The sequence below is a fragment of the Oncorhynchus tshawytscha genome, linkage group LG01 (assembly GCF_018296145.1).
Source record: "Oncorhynchus tshawytscha isolate Ot180627B linkage group LG01, Otsh_v2.0, whole genome shotgun sequence".
NCBI lineage: Eukaryota > Metazoa > Chordata > Actinopteri > Salmoniformes > Salmonidae > Oncorhynchus > Oncorhynchus tshawytscha.
Genome location: NC_056429.1, coordinates 50908642 through 50917184, shown reverse-complemented (window position 1 = coordinate 50917184; position 8543 = coordinate 50908642). Strand labels below are relative to the sequence as shown.

Sequence of the window (8543 nt, the reverse complement as noted above, 5' to 3'; positions counted from 1 at the left end):
AAACATTTATATCGTGTTTCGGCAAGATGGTACTGGGAAACACCTGTAGACGTGTCTTTCGCCGTCTGTCAGGCTCCTAGGCTACAGGCCGGTGACAAACCTCGCGCGGACAGTTTCAGCATCTGCTTGAACATTGACCAGCAGAGTGCAATCACCTTGCTGATTGCACTCTGCTGGTCAATGTTCAAGCAGATTAGCCTCCAGCGGACAGTGTTTTAAAGGCTTTTAACCACAGGAGGTTGGTGGCACCTTAAGTAGGGAGAACGGGCTCGTGGAAAATGGCTGGAGCAGGATAAGTGTAATGGTATCAAATGCCATTCAATTCGCTCCATTCCAGGCCATTATTACGAGTCGTCTTCCCCTCAGCAGCCTCCACTGCTTTTAACACAACCTCCAGTCGCACACACAATGTTACAGGTAAGTAGGTTTTCATGTATTATTTTATGTGGTTTGTTGGTCAATATAGAACTCGTTTGCAATGAGTGTGTTTGTATAAATATAGCTAAGTCATGTTTGTAATGGCTTAGCGATAAAACGACCATTGTGACTTATTTAAACTTCTGTGTTAGGCCTAGAGATCTCAAAACTAAACCTTTGTTTACTGAGGTTTATGAAGTTGTAAGGTTTCACTTAACAGAGGCCCATTAGCCTACTTTGCCCCTTTTTATGTCATGTTGGCCTAATCATATGTTCTCACATGTCCACAAACCCTTTAGTCAGAAAACAAATAATATCCCTATCTTCTGAAGTACTGCATTCAAAAACATTATACAGCCTACTGCAATCTGGTCTCAGAGCAAAACATATGATATTTTACTACAATGCCACTCATTTAGTATGATATGTTACTTTACGCTAGGTTATATTACATTGGCCAAAATAGTATCCACGTCTTGATAGTTTAGCATGATATATTATGTTTGACTTCTTTAGTATGATATGCTTTGTTCAACTGTTTTAGCATGATATATTACGTTTGACTGCTTTACTATGATATGCTGCATTAGGTTAGGAGTTAAAGTTAGGGTTAAGGTTGGAAGTTAGGTTAAGGGGTTAGGGGAAGGGTTAGCTAGCAGTCTAAGTAGTTGCAAAGTACCTCAAAAGTAGTAAGTAGTTGCAAAGTTGACAATTAACTAAAATGCTGAAGTTGTCTGTGATGAGTATCGAACACACAACCTTTGGCTTGCTAGACGTTCACAGTATGCACCCACCCACCCCCTACTTTTGTTTCTGCCTTACGTAACCTACTATAACACACTAGATCACCGAAGGTATGTGGACACCCCTTCAAATTAGTAGATGCTGCTATTTTAGCCACACCCATTACTGACAGGTGTTTAAAATTGAGCACACAGCCATGCAATCTCAAAAGACAAACATTGGCAGTAGAATGGCCTTGTTGGATGTCACTGAGCTCTTCAATAAGTCAGTTAGTCAACTTTCTGCCCTGCTAGAGCTGCCCCGATCAACTGTAAGTGCTGTTATTGTGAAGTGGAAAGTCTAGGAGCAACAATGGCTCAGTCACAAAGTGGTAGGCAACACAAGCTCACAGAACGGGACCAGGAAGTGCTGAAGTACGAAGCATCTGTTCTCGGATGCAACACTCCCTACCAAGTTCCAAACTGCCTCTGGAAGTAATGTCAGCACAATAACTGTTCGTCGGGAGCTTCATAAAATGGATTTCCATGGCAGAGCAGCTGCATACAATTCTAAGATCACCTTGCGCAGTGCCAAGCATCGGCTAGAGTGTTGTAAAGCTCGCCGCCATTGGAGTGATGAATCACGCTTCTCCATCAGGTAGTCTGACGGATGAATCGGCGGATGCCAGGAGAACACTACCTTCCCCAATGCAGAGTACCAACTGTAAAGTTTGGTGGAGGAGGAAAAAATGGTCTGGGGCTGTTTTTCATGGTTCAGGCTCCTTAGTTCCAGTGAAGGGAAATCTTAACACTACAGCATACAATGACATTCTAGATGATTTTGTGCTTCCAACTTTGTGGCAACTGTTTTAGCATGATAATGCCCCCCTGCACAAAGCGAGGGCCATATGGAAATGGTTTGTCAAGATCGGTGTGGAAGAGCTTGGCCGACCTGCACAGAGCCCTGACCTCAACCCCATTGAACATCTATGGAATTAATTGGAATGACGGCTGCGAGCCAGGCCTAATCGCCCAACATCAGTGCCTGACCTCACTAATGCACATGTGGCTGAATGGAAGCAAGTCCCTGCAGCAATGTTCCAACATCTAGTGGAAAGCCTCCCCAGAAGAGTGGAGGCTGTTATAGCAGCAAAGGGGGGACCAACTCCATATTAATGCCCATGATTTTGGAATGAAATGTTCAATGAGCAGGTGTCCACATACTTTTGGTCATGTAGTGTTTACCAAATGTAACATCATACTAATTTGAGTGTCCTGGATTTACGTCGGCCAATGTAATGTAACCTAACGTCTAGTAACATATCATACTAAATGGAGTGGCACAGATTTTTAGTAAAATATAATACGTTTTGCTCGGAGACCAGGCTGCATATATCAGTAATCAACATTCCCTTCAGAGCACTAATGTGTAACATATGGCTGGACTGTACACCTGATAAAATACTTTAGGGGCCTTGCAGTTAGGAAAATCCTCAATTCGTTCCCTAAATAAAACAAACAATGGCTTCACTAAATATATCACATGTGCAGCCAAACTATTTAATGTCTCTTGACCTAGAGTTTACTCCTCCCACATCAGGACTCAGTGTGTTTCTGTTTGCTGACAATGAACTGTCCTTTAGATGTTTAGGGCCTGTTTTACATGGCACATTATGAGAGCATGCCATGCAATAACAAAATGGAACAAATGCTTGTTGTTGTATCAGGACCCGCAGGGTAGGCCTATTCTAGCGATATTTTGGGATGGATAGAGGGCGGGAAGAGATACTCTATAACATCAACATGTACCACTAAAGCAATACGTTTCACTCACAGAGGCTGTAGGTCTACTCTTACCAATAGCAAGGTTGCTACCTACACCCCTCCTGGAAATATTATACTTTTTTCCCCTTACTGTTATATTTAGGGAGAGGTCTGATGGCGTAAATACCATTTTTATTGTTTTAAAAATGTATTTTACATTTAATATGAGATTAGTAGTTAATATGCACTCATTGTAGCAAAGACTACTATAAAGTGATATAATGTCAGTATTGTTACAATAAGCCACCAAAAGGTCCACTGTGAAAGCTGAATGGCTTGGTCACTTACCTTGTCACTTTTGGGTCAAGATACCACATGATCAGATGGATAATCCAATAACAGACAGGTAATTTGTCCAGCTCTATATCATTGCTCTTAGATGCCTGGACTCCATGGGGCGTGGTCAAGAAAACCCATGATATTAGCTCACCTCCACTGCTCCTCTGCACAAATGAATGTGCGTTTCTAACAATACACTCTAAAAAGAAAAGCTTCCTGAAGTATCTTTTAGGGGTTCTTCAAATTGAAACTGTTGGGGAACCTCTACTGAAGAACCCTTTAAAAGGGAGAACATCAACACATTAACATCAACATGCCAGAGGACATACCCATTGGATTTGGGTCTCTGCTGGGAGTTTACCTCATATTTAGATTTTCTTTATTTTATTTTGACACTAAAATCATAATTAACACTGACAACTAAAATATTGCGTTATTGTTACTGTTATGCATATTATTAACAATTATAATAGGGGAGGGGGGGTAGTTAAAGAATGTACCACAAAAGGTTCCTCGAGGATCCATTTAAAGGGATTCTTTGAAGAACCCTTTAAATTGAAGAATGTACCCCAAAAGGTTCCTTTTGGGGTACATTCTTTAACTACCCCCCCTCCCCTATTATTATTAATAATTATATGCATAACAGTAACAAGTATAACACAATATTTTAGTTGTCAGTGTTTATTATGATTTTAGTGTCAAGGTAAAATAAAGAAAATCTAAACATGAGGTAAACTCCCAGCAGAGACCCAAGTCCAATGGGTATGTCCTCTGGCATGTTGATGTTAATGTGTTGATGTTCTCCGTGTCCATAGCCAGAATGAATGTGCAGTGCATGATGATTGAAGAGGTGTAGGGAGGGTGAAGTCTGTGAATCCAAAACATAGTAGTTATATAGATGATTAACAAAACATGCGCACAACTGTATTCATATCTTGGTTTTGTGGTAAATCTGAATTTAGAAAAAAACTGTTTTAATAATGGTTTTCATACACATACCTTGTCCATAATGTAGAGGTCTATGGGATATTCATTGAAGAGGTAAGGGAGGAGGATGGTAAATGTGATTTGCATAACATACCAATTGACATACCATTAATTGTATGCCTCCTTGTCTGTATACCTACAGACACAAAAGTGAGCAGTTCAGTCATCTGTACCCAATACAGCTATCCTTTAACATATTCTTAAAGTATACATATTCTTACCTCTTTGTTGATTGATATCCATGGAATTGTGTCCATTGTCTGTTTTAGAAAGATTTGCACAAATATGAAAAGATACAGGGTCATCAGAAAACAATATAAATGTACATCATACAAGGGCCTTACCTTAAATTGAGATCTTTACATTTTTCAGATAAGTGCCTGCACCTGCTCTCCAAATGTTTCAGTGGGCAGTTAGTTGGTGGGGGTTCTTTCAGGAACCTAAGGAGGTTCCTCGATTAACCCCACCTCCTATGGGGTTCTTGGAAGAACACTTTGGGTGCAATTTTCAGAGCCAAGAACTTTGAGGTTCTTAGAAGAACCCTTGTTGAACCCCTAATTTTTAGTGTAGACAGTCCACTTCTTCTGCTTTCAGCAGCGTATGAGGCAGCAATGTAAACGTTATTGAAGTTGAATAAAATACGGTCTTTTGTAATGAGCTATTTGACTTCTGTGTGCCTCTTTTTGGGCGCACTTCCACACGCCACTACAGTAAGCTCAGCAATTGAGATAATTAGTTTTTATTTTGAAAGTGAGGCACCCTTTATTTAACACTTTCATGGTTTGATGAAGCAAGAAATGGATATATATATGATATTATAATGCCTGAACCATACTATTTGAATCAAAGTCAACAACCAAGCTTCAGGATTGTATCTCTAAATAAGATGTAAAATGTGGTGTAGTCTGAAGTTCATGGGAGTAAATGGGCAGGCAGGTGAATTTGAGTGCACCTGTTCATGTTACTCTTCTTTTGTGCATAAAATTCAGGTTGGCAGCGTCTCCCTCTCTAAGTGATACAGGTGGTAACTTGGGCAAAGACAAGTCTCCCCCTTACTGGTGTGCAATAAGATCTAGTTCAATCAGACAGGGCTAGATCGAGATTCCTGGTTGCTCTGAGGGAATGGCTGGATAGGCGTTGGCAATATCTGGTGAAGCTGGATGTGTTGGCTGGCTATGGTTGGGATCATCACACTATTGCCGATGTGGGCTGTTGGATGTCTGGATAGAGTGGTCTATTCAAGCGAGTGAGTGGTTTTGGCTGGATTTCCCTACAGCATGAGAGACTTGTCGAGGTGGAAACGAGCAGAATCTTGATGTTGAACTGCGTGGCCTGGATGCCCTGGGATGCTGTATGGGGTGCTGGTTGCCAATGCTTACAGGGTGATGGTGTCCCCTCAGTAAGATTCAATATATGCTGTTATTTCAAGTATGACTTATTTGATGGAAACGTACCCCATTTTTACCACTTGCGTAATATTTTGGCTTTCTGAATGCAAGTATTTTGTTTACTTTGCTTTCATAATCAAGCTTTGTGTATGCTAATTAGTTAATTTGTTTATTAGTTGAATAATTGATTCATTCAATGATTGACTCCAATGAGTACAAACAACTTGTTTCTTTTCAGCTGCCAAGGAAAGTAATTTCAGAAATTAGTGTTCATTATTAAGAGGTATGTTAATGATTGTATACATACAACATTTTAGGTGTAGTCTACTGTGCATTCTTCAGCTTTAATTATTTGTAAGGTGTTGTAGATTCTATGCATCACTATAGTTGAAACTCAGTCATTGTCACCAATGGAAATGTTATGTCATCACTCTCCTGGAGGTTTCGTTTAGTGACTGATAAGAACAGACTGTGATCTGTCTGTTAAACTAATATGTGTTTATAAGCGAGACATCTTGACAGTTGACAGATGCATTTAAGCAGCTATAATGACAGAATCCTTTCAGATGACTGTCTCCTGCAAGATGCAGCAAGTCAATGCAAGGTCAGGGCCCATATTCTCCAAGTGTCTCAAAGCAGAAGTGCTGATCTAGGATTGCCGTTTAGATTATAATGAATAAGATTACAACATAAAGAGGGGGGGACTGGATCCTAGATCAGGACTCCTACTCTGAGATGCTGTATGAATCCAATAGAGAGCATTCATAAAACTAAATCTCTACAGTAAATTCACAATATGTTTTCTTCCTGTTACACAACACAGCTCACATGGAAAATATTCCTTGAAATCAAGACTAGATGATTGTTGATTATTCTGATTCTAATTTCTCAATGTACTGTAGCTCCAGTGGCGGGAACTACAGTACATTGTACATTTTATTGAGCGATTGGTTGGTGGAAACGGTCATAATTTCTGTCACCAGTAAACAGCTCCAACACTCTCTCTGGCCTTCTCAATCAAACCAGTTTGGAAGTGAATGGAAATCATATTTGTACCCTGAGAGATCATTTGTAATTTGTTTGCAAATGTAAGATCCCATGTCTGTGGCAAATGAATGCAAAATGATTGATAATATCTTTAATACATGTTATCTGTGATTTACATCAAGTTAATCGCTGCCCTGCAGCCGGGCCCAGGTCCACGAGGTGGCAAAAGGGGATTTAGCCCCCTCAGTTGAAACTTGTACCCTCTCAGATTTAGTTTTATGTCCCTATATAAAAATAGCAAAAAAGTTCAAATGATTGAATCTGTATGTCTGCTGCGCTGTGTCAGCACAATGGACAGAGCACGCCGCGGTGTGTGTAGGGGGAGGCTATCGAAAGCCACTGGGGTGGTTAGATACAGTATGACACCTTTGTGTTTCCATAAAAAGCGGGAAAAAATGCTTCTTATCTGTGGTAGGCTAAGTGAATAATGTGCTCCGCCTCCGCCTATAATATTTGATTTTGATTTCTAAGGGCAGGGTTAAGTTTACAGTTGAAGCTGCTTCACTCAACTCTGCCTCACGCTCCACCACTACAGTGTAGTGATCTTCGTAGACAGATGTAAAAAGCGCTGGTGTTATTAGCCTTAGCCTTTTTAGCTAGCTCGAACCAGCTAGTCTGACACTGCCACAATGAATATCACAAATTGGCTTTGCCAAAGTTCCCAATCAAAGCCAAAAGGGGAAGGATAGCGATGAGCAGCAGCATCAAACCACCGATGCCAAGGCCAGCAGCGATGATGCTGCCGAGCTCCAGCTAGCTCCGCGTGCAGAGCCTAACCACCCTTCCACAAGCGCCGCCAGGATAATGGCTCCACAGCCTGCTTCCACCTCTGTTTGTCCCTGACGATTTTGGAATAGATGAGCCAGCCCAGGTTAGTCTAGAATCCTACCCTAGCCACATATCTTCTGTCGAAAAAAAAAGTTCATTTAATAGCAACTGGTTCATAGGAAGAGAGTGGCTGGAATACTCGTGTACTGCAGAGTTCAATATAATTCCAATTCAATAATCGAAATGACGCCCCTGGGTATAGCTACATATCGGTATGTTTGATCATATAAATAGATACATTCTGTTATGGTTTTCTTGGCAGCCTACTGGTTTTCGTGGCTGTAAATGGAACTGTACATATTGGAAACGTGTTTATGGTGGGCCGGCATTGCTTAATTGATTACGTGGGTCAAATTTGATCCACAGAAGTGTATTGTGCCATATGACAACGTGTTGCTGTACTCATTAGGGGCATGGTTTTCCATGTTTGAAGCGGGCCTATTGGTCTATTTGTTTGGCCTTTTTTTTTTTTACTGTGTTTGTTTACTGTTAATGTAACTAGCCTAAATATAGATCGTGTCTTGCCTTTTTCGATCTGATATTTTGTTTACTAGGCCTACTTGATTTTGTTCTGTTCGCATTCGCAGTTGTGTCGGTATTCTAAGCCAAACTGCTATTCAGTATTTTTGTTTGCGTGCATGAATAACTAGGCTACTACTTTCAGCATTTAGTTTGCTTTATATTGGTAAGATATTGGTGTGTATGGCTGCATTCACATAGGCTGTTTGTAAATGGTGATTTACTCGGTCTATCCTGTAGCCTATATTCATTACCAAAACGTGCTTGCTTTTGTGTGTGTAGGGCGCTGTCCATTGTGCTTATACAGCGCAGCAGAGAAAGGCTACAGATTTCGTGCCAACCTGTCACTGTCTTGGAGTCTCGGCCTATGAACTTGATGTTTATTGTGGTATAGCACGGTATAAGCAGAATTCGATATAATTCCAATGCAAAAACCCCCCAAAATTGTCTGATTGTAACTAACCCCAGTGTGATTAGGAATTACATTTAGACTATCCAAAATATGTGGGACAAGTGTTCTATAAAATATAGC

The 8543-nt window shown here is 40.6% G+C and overlaps 1 long non-coding RNA gene across 1 annotated transcript in view; it reads left to right on the top strand.

Moving 5' to 3' along the window:
* The first annotated feature begins 259 nt into the window (after positions 1–259).
* LOC112249867 overlaps positions 260–8543 on the top strand; it is a 50175-nt gene continuing 41891 nt past the window's right edge. Inside the window, exon 1 of the long non-coding RNA XR_002953452.1 lies at positions 260–417. This is a non-coding gene — a long non-coding RNA (uncharacterized LOC112249867). The remainder of the gene's footprint in view (positions 418–8543) is intronic.